An 18,826-nucleotide genomic window follows, 5' to 3' on the forward strand; every position below is an offset into this window, starting at 1 on the left:
GAGTTGTCATTCCTAAGCCACTTTGCTTAGTGATCTGAGAGCAAGAGTGAGACCCTAGGAATCCTGTGAGATAGAGAACAATGGGACACCCCTTGGGAAGTTGAGTTATCTCAGATAGCTCCTATAACTTGTACCAAGAGTCTCATTGGTGTGTGGACACTTTGAGACCAACTTTCATGTTTATGTTGCCCTCATTTCCCGCACATACAATATATTTATATATATTTATTTACTGTGAGTTTATAATTAATTAATAATTAATTGGTGCAATTATATTAGTTGAGTATTTATGCTTATCAGTACATCCATTTATTTATTTATTATTTATTTGATTATTTTATATATTTGTGGGAGATATTTATAGTATTGAGTTTAACTTATATTGGCTAAAGCATTTATATGTAACTATACATTTAATTATTTGTTTATTGTTTATCTATTTATTTATTTTTGGCTCATCTATTTATTAGTTATTTATTATTTGAGCTTTTGATTCATTGGATTATTATTTGTTTATTTACTTTTTTTTTTTTAAATTATTGGATGGCTATGTATATATGTCCGTACATTTATTTATTTATATTCTTTATTGATTATTTATTTATTTATTGTTGGATTATTTATTGTTTATCTGATTATTTATTATTTTGGTTACTTTTTTATTTATTTGCATTATTGTTTTATTTATTTTCTATTATTCATGTACCTACCCCTTGTTATGATTGGCCCTCTTAGGAGTTGTGATTGTGAGGATAATATTATTTAATTGTTTGTTTATTTATTTATATTAATTGTGGTTTTATATTTAATTGGAGCATTTATTTATATTGCCTTTGATTTATTTTATTGGGTTTTAATTTATTATTATTATTTATTATATTATTATTATTACATTCTCTTGTTACTAATTGAGTAATTAAATATTTTGTTTATACCTACCCTATTATTTTATTGGTTGAGATTTGAGGTTAAGTAAATAATATTATTTTATATTCTTACCTCGATTTTTGGTAGGGGGGTTGGTATAGAATATATTTTATTGGAATATTTTAATTGGTGGATATTCTTCTATAGTTTTGAATGAGGTTCTATTTATTGGCTTTGTGAGCATTTTTGTAGGTGTGCTTCTAGATATATTTCTATGACTTTTGGATTTTAGAATTGCTTGGTTGGGTTGAATTTTTGGAAAGCTTTTTGGTTTGGATTATTTTCTCTTCTACGATTGCATTACCATCACTCTACTTCCAGATTGGAGATCTTTTCCATTCTTGCATTTTGATTTTTGAAAAGAGTTGTTTTCTTCGTGACTGCTAAAAGACTGTTTGGGGAGATTGGGAATGTGTTGGGGCTTGAAATTTCTAAATAATTTCAAGAATCCTACTATTAAAAATAGTGGCCACTTAATGGAAATGACACATAATAGATGATGAATGATTTGAGCATCTAGAGTAAAGGAGGATATGAATAAATTAATTCCAAAGGACCCCCATGAAAGACTAGTGTTTTTGACCTCCAGAAAAGATGATATGGATAGAGAATGAAAATGAATGAAACATGAAAATGTAAGAAAGACCCATTTCAAAAAATCAAGTTTCCAAGCTCCAATAAAATCTTAGGTATGTATGATACATTTTTGGCTATAGACCATACAAAAGATCATAAGCAAACTGAAAAACCTGTTATTTCAACCTACATGAAAGAAGATGTCGACTAAGCATGAAAATGTGTGAAAATATAAAATTTGATGAAGACCCATTTGAGATATAGATGTTTCCTACCACCAAACAAAATTTTCAGCTTCTAAAGTGAAGTTTAAAGCTTCCGACCAAAAGGAAACCCAAAAGATAGCTTAAAGCAAGGTCATTGACTAAGTAGTTGATATGTTAATTTCAAAGGGTTTTGTTAACTTTAATGTAAAATGGTGACTTTTCACCCCAAAAGGGGTATGGTGCCCATTTAACCACATATATAAGTGGTGAAAAAATGTAGATATGAGGGAGGCAAGATGAACATTTTTGTAACATAGAAGAGGAGAACAAGATACCAAATGTAATATTATTTTAAGTAATACAATCAGTGTGTTCATTTCAATTGTATTGTGGAAGACCTCTTATTTCTAGATATCAATTCTCTATGATTTTCATTTCCAGCAAATGAATGCTATCTTAAATATTCTTATGAAAGAATTATTTATTGTCATGAAAATCTGATAAACAAGAATCACTTGTGAGTTCCTTGTCCTTGTCCTTATGCTTCTTATCTAATTGGTCTTTCAAGGAAAATTAAATTCAATTGTACTAGTTGTTGTGGCCAACATTAATTAAATAGTATTGAGGGTTACACTAGCTAACAGATTCATCAAAGTGCTGAATTTAAAAATTATCTCATAGGGTTATACATGAAAGTCTAGAAGAAGGTGACTATGTAGCCCAAAATAAAAGAAGGCATTGGTATATTACATATAAATTTCAATTCAATCATTACTTATACTTTTCAATTTCAATTTCATGCAAGTAGGAGATAGAAGTAGAGAGTAGGAGTAAGAAGTAATCAAATTGAGGAAAGAAGAATTAGGAGAAGTTAAAATAATCTAAATAGTAAGATAATTTATCCCAAAGACATATGCCACTTTGAGATAAACACTAGAAGTAGAAGATATAGTATAAGTCTGCTATAAAAAGAACCAACAAAGCAAATCAATTGGTGAGTAGGTACACTCGCCTAGGTTCTGTAGATCTTGAAGTGAGAGAGTTAGAAACCTAATTGGTTCACTCCATAAGTTGGCCAAATCAGTTGGAAGATTTGATCATTGAGCAAGGCATACTCATAGAATTTTCCAATCTGTTGATTTGAGCACCAACAGAATGAATGATTATTCTATTAATAGTAAATGGGAGTAATATTTTAGGAAAAAGATTTATGTATGATTTTATGAATTTGTGTGTTGTATTACAAGAAAAAGGCATTGGCATATGTTGATTATAATTTGCCTCTAAATGCATTGTGGTAATGGTTGGTTTTGTGAGGTTTATGTGTCGTTGCATACCCTATCTTATGTCCATTTAGTTTGATTAGATCTGGAGTGGCTATGTCTATAATTATTTATGTGCAAGTTATTCTCTATATAAGTTGGAATTCTTGGATGCATTGTATTACCTGCCTTAACAAGGCTTTGTTTTGGTTTCTTATTATCTTTTAGTGACTTCTAGGTCATATTTATGCCATTGTAAGGCCCATGCCCAATTTGGGCAAATTTGAGTATCTCTATATCCCTTTTTTTGTGAGTTGGTCCCTTGTTACAACAAAACTACTCTAGGCTTGAATAGCGCTAGAGTAGTGTCAGCAGATTTCTAGGTTGGATTTTGAGTCCCTTAGTTGATTTCTCTACTTGGTCTTCATTCTAGAGACTTGTTTGGTTATGTTTGATGGTTTTCGGGCATTGTGACATTCATTTGTAATATGTGTGAATCCATTTGGGCTCAGGCAAGTGGATTTGTGCTTGTCCATTGAGGTTTTAATATGTTGCTCCAACAAGTTGACTGATTCCTTGCTATTGAGGATGGTTAATTGTAGCTCCAACAAGAGGTTATGTTGTTCCTCGTTGTGGATGATCATTCTATATTATTGGATTCATGTATTTCCCCTATTTATGTGTATTCGATATTCTTGAGGCTCTCTTTATTATTTTATTTTGGCATTATTAGCTTATGGCTTGATCCTTGTTAAGTGGCTCTTGGATGTATGTTGATGGCTATCTTTGTGATTCAGTTGTAGTAGTTTTATAATGTCTTTTGGATGCTTTCCATGTTGAGCTTCATGTTGTTATTGTGTTGTATTTTTTTTTTTTTACCCTATGGTTATGGTCCATGGTTGGGAGAGTGGGCTCTTGCATATTGGACCAAGGTCTTGAACATTAGGCATCTACGAGGGGGTATAGGCTTGATGGAACCATAGGAAGAGTTTATAGTTTAATTTGTGAGTGATAACATTATTAATAATTGATTAGTGGGTTGGGTAATTAGGAATTCACCTAATCAAGATAAATAATATGTTGTTGTATGCCCCAATTGGATGGACCCAGGGAGGTTGTTTTTGAGATCCTAGATTGGGAAGACCATTAGAGCAATATACCCAATATCCCTTGAGTGACTCCAAGGTGGAGATCGATGCCACATGAGGCTAGCATGCGATGAAACTCTGTTGGTTAACGGATTGGATTTCTCAAAATTTACAAATAAATACTCCTATTGCCCAAATAGAAAACCAATGATAACTAGCAGTTGGGTAAATAATTATTGTTTTTACCCTCTGCATTAAGGTACAGCTCCTTATATGATATTCAATGAATTTTGAATAATATATTTTTTTTATTTGATTCACTTTTAACCAGAAAGTAAACAAAAGGCTTCAACATTCACTAGTCAACATAATATGAATGCTTAATGATGGATAATGAAATTCATAACAAGACATTTGATCTCAAATGGAAATTAACTCATAGGACGATAAAAAGAATATTTTAACTCTGATTGACACTCACTCATGTCTCATAGGACAAGGGGAATCAGAAAATTCAAAAGCTTACAACTAGTTTCATTTACCAAATTGATTCGTAGACTTCAGATGAAAAATCAGAGAAAAGAAACTGATACACGAACACATAATCATTCCAACAAAAATTTTACGCATTCAAAACACACAGGTTTCTCAAGTTGTATCATATATTTCATTCCACTCAAAGATGGGTATTCCATTGAAATTACAAGTGAGATTAGTATGGTCCTCCCAATTTTACACCAAAAATTCTATCTCACGCAAAAACATCCTTACAGATATATAGCCGCCAGGCTTAATTGTCTTTTTTTTAAAACAAAATGCTGATATGAAATTCAAGAGACAACCATCTATAACTGAAATTAACTAAACGGCTACAAGTTGTAAATAGAGCCATAACTAAAAGAACAGAAAATGGCCTAAACTATCTCTGAAGTGTGCGTGGTGCCATGTATATTTTGCCACTCCATATGAGCCGTAGAGAAGTTATGAACTACTTGATAATGTGGGAGCCCAATGTGCAGGATGCGTTGCTTCCAAACTTCTTTATCCATACCCACTTGCATGACTTTATTTTTATGCACCTCTAAGTGATCCGAATAGACAACCAACATGGATTCAATGCGGGCTACTCTGGTGAAGTCATCTCGGGTGAAAGATTTTGATTCTTTAACAAAATTTATTTTCCCTTTGAAGTTCTGCACCATATCTACTACCTATTCAATGGTCTATCCGTCATTCTTCAGAAGTTGTACATCGATGCACTTCAAGTCTTTCTGCATCACGGCAATGAGTTCTTTCAATTCTTTTAGCAACTTAATGGACTCTTCATGACCTTGTTTTATGATCAAATTTCTCCATTCAATGTTTTCCTTGGCAACATGCAGTACCTTGTCATCCAAATCATTTACTACCTTTTCTGTAATGAAGTTCATGACACCATACTTTTGTACATCTCTCATTTGAACCGGTACTGCAGCTCATTTTTTCCTTTCCTTTTCCCATGCCGAGACTTCTATTTCTAGCTCTTGAGTTACAGTCATAGCATCCTCGTACACCTTTACCAGATTAGCAATATACTCTATTCCTTGCTGAATTATGAACTCAAGCCACTCTTTAAAAGTTTCTGGCAGCACATGATTTCTTTGAACCTTATCCAACAAATTTTGGTTCATGGGAGATTTAGGATCAAAATTCTGAGGAACCTATGACAGGGGCTATGGGCTGGGATGATGAATGGCATTAATATACTCTGCCATCTGCTTCATAGTCTATTTCAACTCCTATTTGTCTTTCTCATCCTTCCATGTTCTAGATAACATTCATTTAGCAGAGGACTCTAAGTGTTTTGCATTAACAACCCTTGAAGCAGTTCCTAAATCAAGCTTTTCAACAACAAAATCCTACTCTGTTGCGTTATCTAGATCTTTGTTTGAAATAGGCCTAGCCACTTCAACTACCTAGTGCCTTGTATTCTCATCCACCTCTAGCATAGCTTCTGCCTTTATCTTTTTAGATTTAGGTGTTTTTCTAAGGCATTTGCTCACCATATCTTCCATGGGTATGCTGATAGGGACTACATTACATTTCTTACTTATTGATGCTCCTAACCACCTTGAAACATTTGAGGATATCTTAGCTGGCAGCATTTGACATTTCGATGAATCCATGGTAGCCAAAGTAGTTACTTGATTGGGGCTTTCCCCGAGCTGCTCCTTTTCTCTACCTACATCTTGAACTGCAAGAATGTCTATTTTTGGTTCACTCATAATCACTTGCACCTCCTCAATATCAAGAACTATGATGGTTTCTTTTCCTATGACGTCTGCACCTTTCCTTTTACTTCTAGAACAGGTGATTCGAACTGTTGAGGGGCCAAATAGTGGTTCTTTAAGTCTTTTGGTTTGAACCTTTTCACTTTGAGTACCAGTGACACCTACAATATCAACAACAATGTTAGAAGAAAAAATTGGTACAGCAGCATGAGATTGCTCAACTTATTTCTCGACTGAGCTGACAGTAAATTTTATTCTAAGCCTACGATCTCTTAACCATTTCTTCATTCTCCTTGTTACATTCAAGGTTCTTGATTGAATATTTTCTTCTTCTTTCCTATCCCAATCAATTTCAGGAATAGGTTGCACATGAACTCTTTTATTGAACTCTGGGTCCAATACATCTTCATCTTCCACTTCTTGTATTCTTGCAATGTTCATTGGCAATTTCAAAGTAATGATTTGTTGTAAGGTGAACCTTGACCATAATCTTCTCCGAACTTCAAATTCATCACAACAATCCTCCCAATAGTCTTCTAGTTGGGGCATATGTGAAAAGTTCACATCAACATTCAAGTGCTTCACCACATATTCTTTGCTGTCGAACCCCTATCGAGCAACATATGGCAAAAAAATCATCTTCTTGAGTTCCAATTCTAAGTTCAATGCATCAAAAATAGTTTGGCAACTATAATGTCTGAGTTCAACTGGGAAAATTGCTTCAGATTCACTTTTCATCCCAAATCTCTTATCCACATGAGCTAGCTATCAGCTAACCTCTAAAAGTACATAACTATCGAGAGCATATCTGGGTAATCTGAAAGGTTCATCTTCAAAGCCTCCAATTCTGATATAAGTGAATCTAGGAAATTGAATGAAACAACTCCCATATGTGGTGACCAACTTTAATGCCTTAGGTGACATCCTATTATTCAAATTTCCTTGTAGTTCAAAAGTTAATCTTCACGCAAAGACATCATTCCATCTCAAGAAATTTTCTATGTATCTCTGTACTTGCAAATGTGGATAGCACTCGTAGACCTTCATTCCATTAACCCAAGGTTCTTGATGTAATCCTGGCCATTCTCTGATACAAGCTAAAATATAGAACAAGTATGAAGTCATGTGAAAATTAGCTATTCCAACGAAATTACTCAACCCTTCATGCAATCTCTCAGCAATTACTTGCGCCTAGTCTAGGTATTTTTCACCAACTAATAATACCTGAATGTAAAAATACATCTATTCCTCCCAATAGAAGGCATGCGAATTCCCCTTAAGCCCGTTCAAAAGGATCACGACATCCCTAACTTCTATGATGAAATTCTCTCTTGTTAAGGGTTTGGGCAACCTAGAACCTCCCTTTTGTGTTTTAAGGAGCCAGTTCCTAGCTATGACGCTTCGATGAACACTTCTCTTTTCAAAGAAAAATGCGTATGAGGTTCCTATGGACCAATCTTCATACGGCTCCTTGTGAGGAATTCCAATTGTAGCCATTACAGTTTCTCTGTCAATCCGCACTAGCATGTCTCCATTATTGGCTCTAATACACCTATTACCAGCATCATATCGGTTCATGCATGCATATACTAATTCTAGGCAAGGAGCAGCAATTGGGAATGCAGCAGCCTCAACAAGACCACTGTGAACTATCTTTTCCATCATGGAATTAGCTGTCGGGTTCTTGGCCCTCTCTAAAAAGTTATCTAACTCATCCTGAATGAAGGCTGTATCATCTAGCTCTGGAAGGGTACTAACCAAGCATGATGTTAGACCCAATTTGGGCAGAATCGATCTCATTTTTGCTTTAAATTGTGTCAATCAGACAACATTCAACTCCAAAGCAAAGAATTACACTTTCCAATTTTCAGAACTAAACAGAGCAAGGGAAAATAAGCAATTGAACTCACATGTCTTCAACATCAAACTGTGAAACCCTCGGAAGAACTAAGCTAAATTACCTTCTACTTCTCCACTCTTCGCCAATGGCAACAATAATTACCTTACCTGAGATGCCCCATATTTAAAGACGGAAAAGACTGAAATGAACCAACACACGCTTCGGCTCAGCTCATTCATCTATTGAAAGTCACTTGTGATTTGATATAATTCTGACATGCTTATTAATTAGAAATCAACTCCATATAGTCGACATGCCTTCTCATGATTGTTTCCATAATTACAATTTGAAAACATGAAAACCAAGGAAAATTCTATTTTGATTGCGCCACCTTTTCCTCCAAGACACCATCGGGCTGACTTGAAAACACCGCTTTGAACCTTGAACTCATTTTAAAAAAAGTTCATTGGTTCAAAGTTCAATGACAACAAGTCACATTTGTTAACAAGTAGAAAGAGACAAAAGGAATGCTCAAAAACACGGGAATGAACCTTGAACCTTGAACCATTTCAAAACAAAAGTTCAATGGTTCAAGTTCAAAGTGACCACAAGACTAGTACTAAAGAGACAACTGCAAAACACAAGACAAAAGACCGATTGAACCTTGAACCTTGAACCAAAAAGATTCAAAGTTCAAGTTCAATGACTATGCTAATGACAACTTAGAACTTTATGGAGTGCATTTCTCTTGAACTCGAATTGTGAACTTTATAAAAGGTTCGACACATGAGTACGAAACTCGTTTAATGAAGACTTAAGTCCTAGAAAATAATTACCTTTTTTTCTTTGATAGGCTATAAATGAAAAATAAAAAGGGGGAAACACACTCTACCACACGTGTCCATTATATATATACCTTGTTGTTGATTGTGCCCCTAGAGGTTGAGTACTTTGATTTAACCATGTGATGTATTTTGATGTTATATTCTTATGTTGGAGTCTTGTAGTGTCATGTTGTATCCTATAGTTGTTAGGTGTTAGCTTAGGTCTTGAGTGTGAGTTGGAACCTTATGTAATCTCCTAGCACAAGGGGTGGTTCCTATTTAGTTTCACATGGTCAGGTGGTTTGATGCCTTCTACCATTGGGATATTTTTCTTGGATGATAGCCTACGTGGATTTGGATCTATAGTATATCATCATAAGATTGAATTATAGGAGCATATGTATGTAATTGGAATCTATATCATGTGTTATGAAAGATGGAAATGTAAATAAGACTATGTAAGCAGCATAATGAGATCATGTATTATAGAACATATAGTTAAGATGTTTTTTGAATGAAATGTATTGAATAAGATTGTTGTAAATGAACATTATATTGTAGATGTCATGCTTGATTAGATAGGAATTAAATGATTTAGAGATATGTTTGCTATGTCTTAAGTATATTTTATGGATAGCAATGATTATTTTAATTATAATATATGCCTTGATTTCAAAGACGTTAATCTCCAATGTTAGATATCTTGAGATATGGAAGTTAAGGGAGTAGTTGTGGTTCATATGAAAAATATGCCTCTTTATTATGTGGTTGTCCTATGGTGCTGATTTCTATGTATTATAGGTGTTACCATATTACGATGTCTTGTAAATGAGGAATATGAATATGTGTCTATGTAACTTGTATTAATATGAATTAGGATGGGATGTAGCAAAGAGACTATGTGCTTGCTCCATGTGATCTTATGTAAATGAACTTGATATAGAATAACTATGCTATTGTTATAAGATGATGTTTCGGTGTGTGGTTCATATTATAGATATGTTTATCATGTTGAGAATGAAATCCTATGTTGAAATTAGGGGATTGAAATATTAGATTGTATTTATTCTTGTAGAATCATATGTGTTGTTCTCCATTTTTAAAACTTTTGTTTCTTCTCCTTAAAAGTGAAAGCTACTGCCTTTGTGATGCAATGGAAGAGAACAACAAAAAGTTTGAAATAAAGACAATAATATGAGGTTCCAAATGGGGAAACCTCCTACACTTTAAGCCTTTGAAAGCTTGGGCAGGTGAACTACAAAAATAGCAAAAGATTTTACAGAAAACTAGTGTAAATTCCTATAAACATTTCCCTTCTGACTGGTACAACTAAAACATAAATGGAAAGTTGAATTTGTCTTTTGAAAAGGATCACAAAATGCACCGAAAAACCAATAGGTAAACTAGTGCCTTATCTAGGCAACAGAGTCATCTACAGCAGACTACAACCTGACAAGAGAAACTATTACACATATCACAAATTCCTAATCTATTAACTCTGAATATGCCTGACATATACAAAGTCCTAATCTGCACAAGACTTCATCATCAAATCCACACCAAGAGTACTGATATCAATGACTTTGTTCAAAGTATTCTATATTTTCCTCCTTAAGAAAAAGACTCAGAACAACTTCATTAGATGCCTAACAAATCATTCAAATAAGCAATCCTTGATTACTCAAATGGAACAAACACTAGTACAATGACAAAGAGACAATACAAATCTGAGTTTAAATTCTCTGGACTATATATTTCATTCCTATGTCAGAAGGTTACAAGTACTTTATTTTTTACTCAAAAATTGCTAAGGACTTGGCCTGTATTAATTTTGCCAAAGTTCAACTACAAAATTTGTGTCCCCTTTTCTAGGTAGCCCTGGTATCCTTTTATAGAAAATCAGGATGCAACAACCTTCAGACTATCTAGAAGAAAAATCTGATCCTAACAATCATTTATTTCAAAAGTTACATTTTTGTGCCATTGCAGTTGAGGGAGAAATCTAACATTCTTTCTAGGATGTGTGCTTCATTAATTCACTAGGCATTCATTTGGAAAATGGTCAAAAGGGGTAGGTTCTTATTACCCACAATCGGTTACGACCCCATCAACCTCATAATGTCGATGGATCATCTTGTGCCAGAGCATTGATGAGTTCTTATCTAAGAAAACACACAACCACGCACCATTATGTTCTTTACACATCACCTTGAATACCTCTCACCAACTTTTCACTTTGAATAATATCTGATGGGATTCACACATCTCTGCTATTGATTCTTTTGAATGTTTTAAAATTTGGCGCCAAGGGACCAGGAAAGCCATCTTTCTGAGCACCTTTCCTTTAGTTGCCATATCGTGGCATTTAAAGTTTGGACGTATTTCCATTGCAGTATAGCGACAACCATCTGATCATGGAAAACTAGCACACCCTTTAACTTTCCTAAGTAACTCACTCCAAACAAGCCCCACCACTTGGTCTCTAGCTATTAAAATCTTAAGTGCTACCACTAGTTGTCTGCCATACCGCTTACCTTAACTACTAGCATTAACCAATGTCGCACTCGACCTGTAGAAGATCATCACCTTCTAAATGAGAAATAAAGTTCTAAGATCCTGAGGTCACTGCCCCAATAATATTTGCCATGGGTTACACTTGACTGTAGAATCAGATTCCTTGGATCGAGAGCTTTCCATATCTGGGCAAAAATTAACCCTCGGGTGAATCAATCCCTCTACAGGTCGGTCATTAATTTCTCTTTTTTTACTATAGTTTGAAACTATATTTTAACCTGACTTTTCCACATGGATCTCGACCATATGTCACCTCCTGGTTCGCTCGTGAGTCCCTTTGGACTCCACCTATTCGCCACTTGGACTGCCACCAGACTTGGGCCTGCCTTGGTTCTTCTTCTACTCCCTTCCAAGTGGTATATCTTGATATGTTTCAAGCCCATCTGTATGGCCATCTCAACTGCCACCTTGCCAGTCACCATGTTGCAAAGGATAACCATTAGGCATCTTCATCTCGCGGTATAGTGATGGCCGTAGATCTTCCCTCAATGTGCTCGATCCTTAACTCCTATGCCGCTTCACCTTTTCCACACATGCTTTGTCACCAAGTCGTAGGGTATATTTAGTGATCATCTTCCCATCATGACATGGTGATAACCGTTGGATCATCTCACCCAGCTGTCAGATCTTGTTAACCCGCTGGGACTTTACCTTAGCTGATCTGCTCCCCTCTGTTGCGTGTCACCACATGTCAACCACTGATTCATTCTGAGATCTACCTGGGCACCACCTGTCTGCCAAGTCTACCACATCACCTCTAGTTTTGTTGGATATCATTCTTTCGATCAAACTTCCTCTTCAGTTAGTATTTTTCTTGTCTCATCGAAACCTTAGTTTCATCGACACCTTTTATGTCAATGAAACTGATGCCTTGGGTGAGTCCTTATAGTGATTCATCAAAGCCATAGTCTATTCAATATTCATTTTTATGAGATGCCACCTCTGCTCCGCCATGTGGCACCTCCTCATTCATTCTCGAGTCCCAGCTAGCCACCATCTAACCTGCCACTACCTCGTCTACCACCTCAACTCCACTGGACCTACCATTTCACTTTGGTTTGTTTTGGCATCAGTCTTTCACCCAAACTTCCTCTTCAACAAGCCGTTCATATGTCTCATCGAAACCTTAGTTTCATCGATGCCCTATGTCAATGGAAATGAGCTTTCGATGAAACCATTTGGAGATTCATCATGGCCAAGGTCTTCTCGACATTCATTCTGATGACATGCCACCTATTCTACCTCGTGTCACCACTTGACCTTCCACCTCATCAGTTGTGTGTCACCACATGGCATGTCATGATTTTCTTAGAGTTTACCTCGGTGCTACCTAGCCTACCACCTCACCAGTTGCCAACTCATGGCTATCAATAGTTGAGCACTTTCACATGGTAGTATAGCGATGGTTGTTTGATCGGCTCAAACTTGCTTGATCCTTAACCCGAATCGCTCACCCTTTTTGACACATTCTTTTTCACCAAGTTGTGATTATATCTGGTGATCATCTTTATGTCGCGACATAGTGACAACCATTGGATCTTCTTCGATCACCATTGATCAACCTGACTTTCTCATTGGTTATTTTTCCCTTCTTCTGCAAAATTTGTGCACTTTGAGATGCGCATGGGGGGCCTACCAGATCGCTGAGTGGCACCTTGTCAAAAGCCTGTAAGATTTGGCACTAAAGATGTGTGTGACTTACATTTGAATACAAAATTTCTCCTCCCCATAGTCAATGTGGGATAAATGGTCTACATGCCTGGTGACTGAAATTGCTTCCTTGGACTATGCAAAGAGGATGATTCTGGTCTGGGCCTAGACTATACACCTACCATTGCATTGTTTATTAAACTTCAATGCCTACCCAAACACCTAGGAATCTTTATTTACCTGAATTGCTTGCATTAACTATCATCCATAGTTCACCAATAGTGGTTTGTCGCCATGTCGCAGTGAAAAACCATTGAGCACTTTTAAGAAACTTGCTCAATCTTTAGGAAACCTGATGGATACATAGGAAAAGTCATAGGAGTTAGGAAAAGTTAAATTTATCAGAACCTGCCCAGGCCTAGACTTAAAAGGGACCCTCTCTTGACAATGCATAGACCCTTCCACTTAAGTGGAAAATGTAACAAGCAAAAACCTTTAACAAAAGAAATGGAAATGTTGAACCTTGAACCTTGAATCGATTTGGTTCAAGGGTTCAAGTTCAAAATGAATTACAATAATGTGCTACAAAGGTTTAATTTTTTAAATTCTTTCATGAAAAAGTAAAAACCCTAAACCCTCTGAACCACAAACTCACAGGAAAAGGTAAAATTCTAAATTTTGATATACTTCAATAGCTAAAAGGTAACATTTTCAACATATTTGAAACAGTGATAACAATGGCTTTGACTGGGGATGGTTGGATGCAAGACCAACACAAGAATCTGGCAAAAAAATTTGTAACACAGACTAACAAAATCCTAAATGAAAGGAAAACTTGAAATATATACAACCTACAACTACTGTGCATGGACTGAAATAGATCAAGAGAAGTAATATTTCAAGAATTGTCCATGCACTGGAAATTCCTGTACTTCACCATTCATTCTTCGCAAGAAGTATGAATCATTTCCATTGATATCACAAACAATTAAAGGGCCTATCCATAGTGATTCAAATTTCCTATGTTTGCCTTTGTCTTGGTCTTTTACATTCCACTGCAACACCATGTGACCACTCTGGAACTTTCTTGCACTAGTCCTTTTATCAAAAAGGTATTTTGATTGTAATTGAAGTTTCATATTCCTTTTATGGGCTACAGTCCTCATTTCCTCCAGCTCTACCAACTAAATCATTCTTGATTCCATGGGTTCAGACATTTCTAGCTCTTCTATCTACAAAAATTGGTAAACTAGAAGCAAATTATTCACAGGTAATCTGACTTTCACTCCATAAACTAGCTCAAAAGGGGATTTACCAATGGCCCTTTTTACAATCACCCTGTCAGCCCATAAAGCTAATCTGAGCTTTTGATCCCAGGACCTTTTATTTTCCTCTAGGATCTTCTTGATGATGTTGAGGATACTTTTATTACTCGATTCTACCTGGTCATTTCCCTATGGGTGGTATGGTCAAGAGTATGACATAATAATCCCATAATTAGCACAAAACTCTATAAACTCCTCAGACCTGAAGCACATAGCATTGTCCATAACTATTTTAGCTAGCACACCAAACTTTGTCACTATATTATCCATCAAGAAATTAATGACTACCTTACTAGTAGCTTGTTTGGTAGGTATGGCTTCAATCCACTTGGTGAAATAGTTTGTAGCCACCAGAATCCATCTATGACCTCTACTTGATTTTTCTATTATCTCTCTAATAAAATCAATGCCCCATTAAAAAAAAGGGGCTTCAACTATAACATAATTCAAAGGCAAAGCACTAGCATACCTTAGTTTAGAAGAAAACCTTTGACAAGGATCACATTTTTGAACATATTTATGAGCATCCTTGAACAAAGTTGGCCAATAATACCCTGCTCTAATTATCCTACCAGCAGTAGTATTAGTTGTATAGTGGCCTCCACACACCCCACTATGCATCTCTTTTAGAACCTTCTCAGCTTGGAATTCATCCAGGCAAACCAGTAGCATCCTATCATTCTTGCTCTAATACAGGTCTCCCTGAATAAGAACATGTTTATGTGATTTTAATTTTAATGTTTTCATCTACTTGTGTGTCATACCTTCTAGACATGAGGCATTATTCAAGAAGCGTACTATATCTGAGTACCATGGTTGCCTCTCAATGCTGGTTACAAATGCTTCTTCAATCTCAACATTATTTATGTCAATATCCTTAAAGTTTGTATCAGTCATTAACTTGGCTAAGCTTAGACCTCTTACCAGCATTGTGATTTTGATCTCAAGATCAAATTCTTGTATTCTTCTTATCCATCTGTATCTTTTTCTAGTTACTCTAGACTGGGACAGGATATCCTTGATAGCTGCATGTGGTACATAGGCTACAATTTGGGCATTTACCAAATAAGGCTGAAATACTTTAACAACTTTGACTAGAGCATACACCTGCTTTTCAATGATTTCATACTTTAATTCAGCAGCTTGTAAAGATTTGCTATAGAAAACAATTGGATGTTCATATCCTTCATCACCCTTTTGAAGTAGAACTATTGCTACTGTGTGATAAGAAGCAAAAGAAAATAATGAGAAAGGCTTACTATAATTAGGGGACTTTAGTACTAGTGCTTCCTGAATAGCCTTCTTAATTTTGTCAAAAGCTTGTGCCACTTCTTCATCCTAAGAAAACTTTGCATCTTTTTAAAGTAATTTAACGATAGGCTTAACGATTTCAGTAAAGTTAGCTATAAATCTCCTAACAAAATTCACCTTGCCCAAAAAAGATTGAATCCCTTTAACATTCTTTGGCCGAGGTACATTATTTATAGCTTCAATCCTTTCAGGGTCTATTCTAACCCCTTCCTTGGAGACAATATGCCCTAATAAGTTTCCTTCAGTCACTGCAAAATGACATTTTTTCAAGTTCAAGGATACACCAAACTCCAGAGCCTTCCAAAAAACCCTTTCCAAATGAGCGCAGTGATCATCTGCCTTCTTTGAGAAACATGTCAAATCATCCTAGTAAACCACCATTATAATGTTAATAAATTCCTTAAAAGCTACATCCATTGCTCTCTGAAAAGTAGCTCTAGCATTCTTTAGGCCAAATGACATTCTCACATACACATAAGTCCTCCAACGAGTAGTAAAAGCAATCTTAAATTGCTCAGACTCCTTTACTAATACTTGATTATAACCTGATATCCTATCTATCATTAACAATAGATCACAACCTGTTACCATTTGTAACATGGCTTCCATATTCGGGGAAGAATAATTGTCTTTTAGAGAAGCAACATTCAAATTTCTAAAGTCTACACAAATCCTTATGTCCCTATTCTTCTTTCTGGTAGGGACCAAATTGGACACCCATGAAGAATGTCTTATAGGTTTTATAATCCCCCCTTCCCTTAACTTGGTTAATTCTTGTTGCATTTTGGTCTCCAAAAGGGGGTTAATAGGTCTTTGCTTCTATCGAAAAGGCTTAGCATCATCATATAGAGGAATTTCATGTTGAAATAATTCTTGTCTATATGCCTTTAGGTCCTCATAGGACCAAGAAAAAAAATGTTTGTACCCTTTTAATAAGTTAATGAGGTTGGTCATAATATGGGGAGATAGGTTCTTCCCAATATGCATGAACTTAGGGGATGCTTTTGTTGCTAATTTCACCTTATCCAACTCCTCCAACTTTGTAGATGATGCTTGATGTAAGTGACCATCACTGTAACTGAACATACCCTCTAGTTCAACTAGTCCCCCGGGTATTTCATTTGTCTCTAACTACACTATGTCACTTCCAAAAATTGTTTCCTATCCATCTACTACTTCTGCCAATGCATTACAATCAATCTTTTGACCTTCATATTCATCTATGCATTCTACAAATCTAAGGATGTCTTCATCATCCTCAAAAAGTTGCCAATTGTACACATTATCTGGGATGGCTGGTCTAGCTTTTGTCTCAATTATCGAAACTCCAGTCAATGTTACATCATCATTCTTTAATGCAACATTAGCTAAAATGTCTGCCATAATATTCTTAGACCTTTTTATCCAATCAATAGAAAATGCATCAAAGTGTACAATGACATCCCAAACAACATGCTTGTACTTTTTTAACTTGTCATTTTAGATGCATATCTTGATCTTATCTAAGACACTAGAAGTTCAGAGTCTCCATAAACCCTTAACAACTTGATCCCATGTCTTTTAGCAATTTCTAAGCCCAATAACAAAGCTTCATACTTAGTTGTATTGTTTGTACATTGGAATGCTAACAGAAAAGAATACTTGAAGGTAATACCTGATGGGGAAACAAATAGCACTCCCGCTCCAGACCCTTCCTTAGAGAAAGCTCCATCAAAGTATATCTACCATAGGATTTCTTGTTGGGATTCTAGCTCATCAATAATAGGATTAGTATTCCTTAACTCGGGTTGAATTGGTTCAATCCTGAAGTTATCAAGTGTAGGGTCCACCCTTGACTTGACTTATTTGACTAGAGTTGACCTTTAATTTATGCGTGATAGACACTATTGGGCATAGTCTATTTTAGATGATTTATAGGATGTTGATACTATCATTAATGATCGTGTGATTTATTAGACACTATATGCTTATTATGTGATTGACTATCGAAAGATTATATTGATCATGTGATTTGATGAGCATAATTGTTGATAGATTTTACATGCCTTACTATAATTGTGATTTATACTAATCATGCACTTGATGATGTTTTTATGTACTAACTATATTTAATGATTATCTATGATGAGTTGATCTTATGGTGTGTTTGATTGTTGTATTATTGTCTTTAGGATAGAGACAATTCCACATCACTCATTGCAAGTGGGATGTGTCGCTGCGATTCTCTAACCCTTGTCTGTTATAATATATATATATGCATATGTCGTATCATTGCTTTGTGGATGCAGGATTTGCAGGTACCAGACACCAACTCCACCTGTCTCCACAGGTCTGAGCGTGTCTTTAAATCCCAATGGTATGTGGTTTGGAGTTGGCACAATTTCCCCTCACATACTCTAGGTCTAAGTTGTTCACTGTGAGTCCTCAATGTCTTGGCGCAAGTCGTCATGATAGTTAGTAAGTTGGGTTTCTTCTGTGTTGTGAGTATGTTAGTATTGGCTGATTATTCCTTTTATGTTGAGATTGAATATTTGATTATTGATGCAAGATTAAATAATTAATGATGTTTATTTTAATTATTTTGATTAATAGCGATTTGATTATTTGGTTATCTAATGTTTAATTTAATTTATTGGATTCATGCCTTTTTGGTTATTTGATTATTTGATATTTAAATGTTTATTTATTTTAATGATGATTTAATAGTTATTTAATTTTTATTCTTTAGCTTATGATGTGTTTTATATTTATTTGTGATTTGACCTTTATTGGTATTTATTTATTTATTTATTTAATCGCCTATGGTTTAATATTTATCTGGCTTTTAATGTTTATCTCATTCATTAATTCATTTATGAGCCTTTGGTTTATTTTATTTAATTTCCCCATTTGATTTATTTAATTGTGGCTCATGTTTTATTTATTAGTTTGACTTTTATATTAAGTGGGTTGTATAAATAATAAAATGATAAA

Source organism: Cryptomeria japonica, chromosome 8 (genome assembly GCF_030272615.1).
Source record: "Cryptomeria japonica chromosome 8, Sugi_1.0, whole genome shotgun sequence".
Lineage (NCBI taxonomy): Eukaryota > Viridiplantae > Streptophyta > Pinopsida > Cupressales > Cupressaceae > Cryptomeria > Cryptomeria japonica.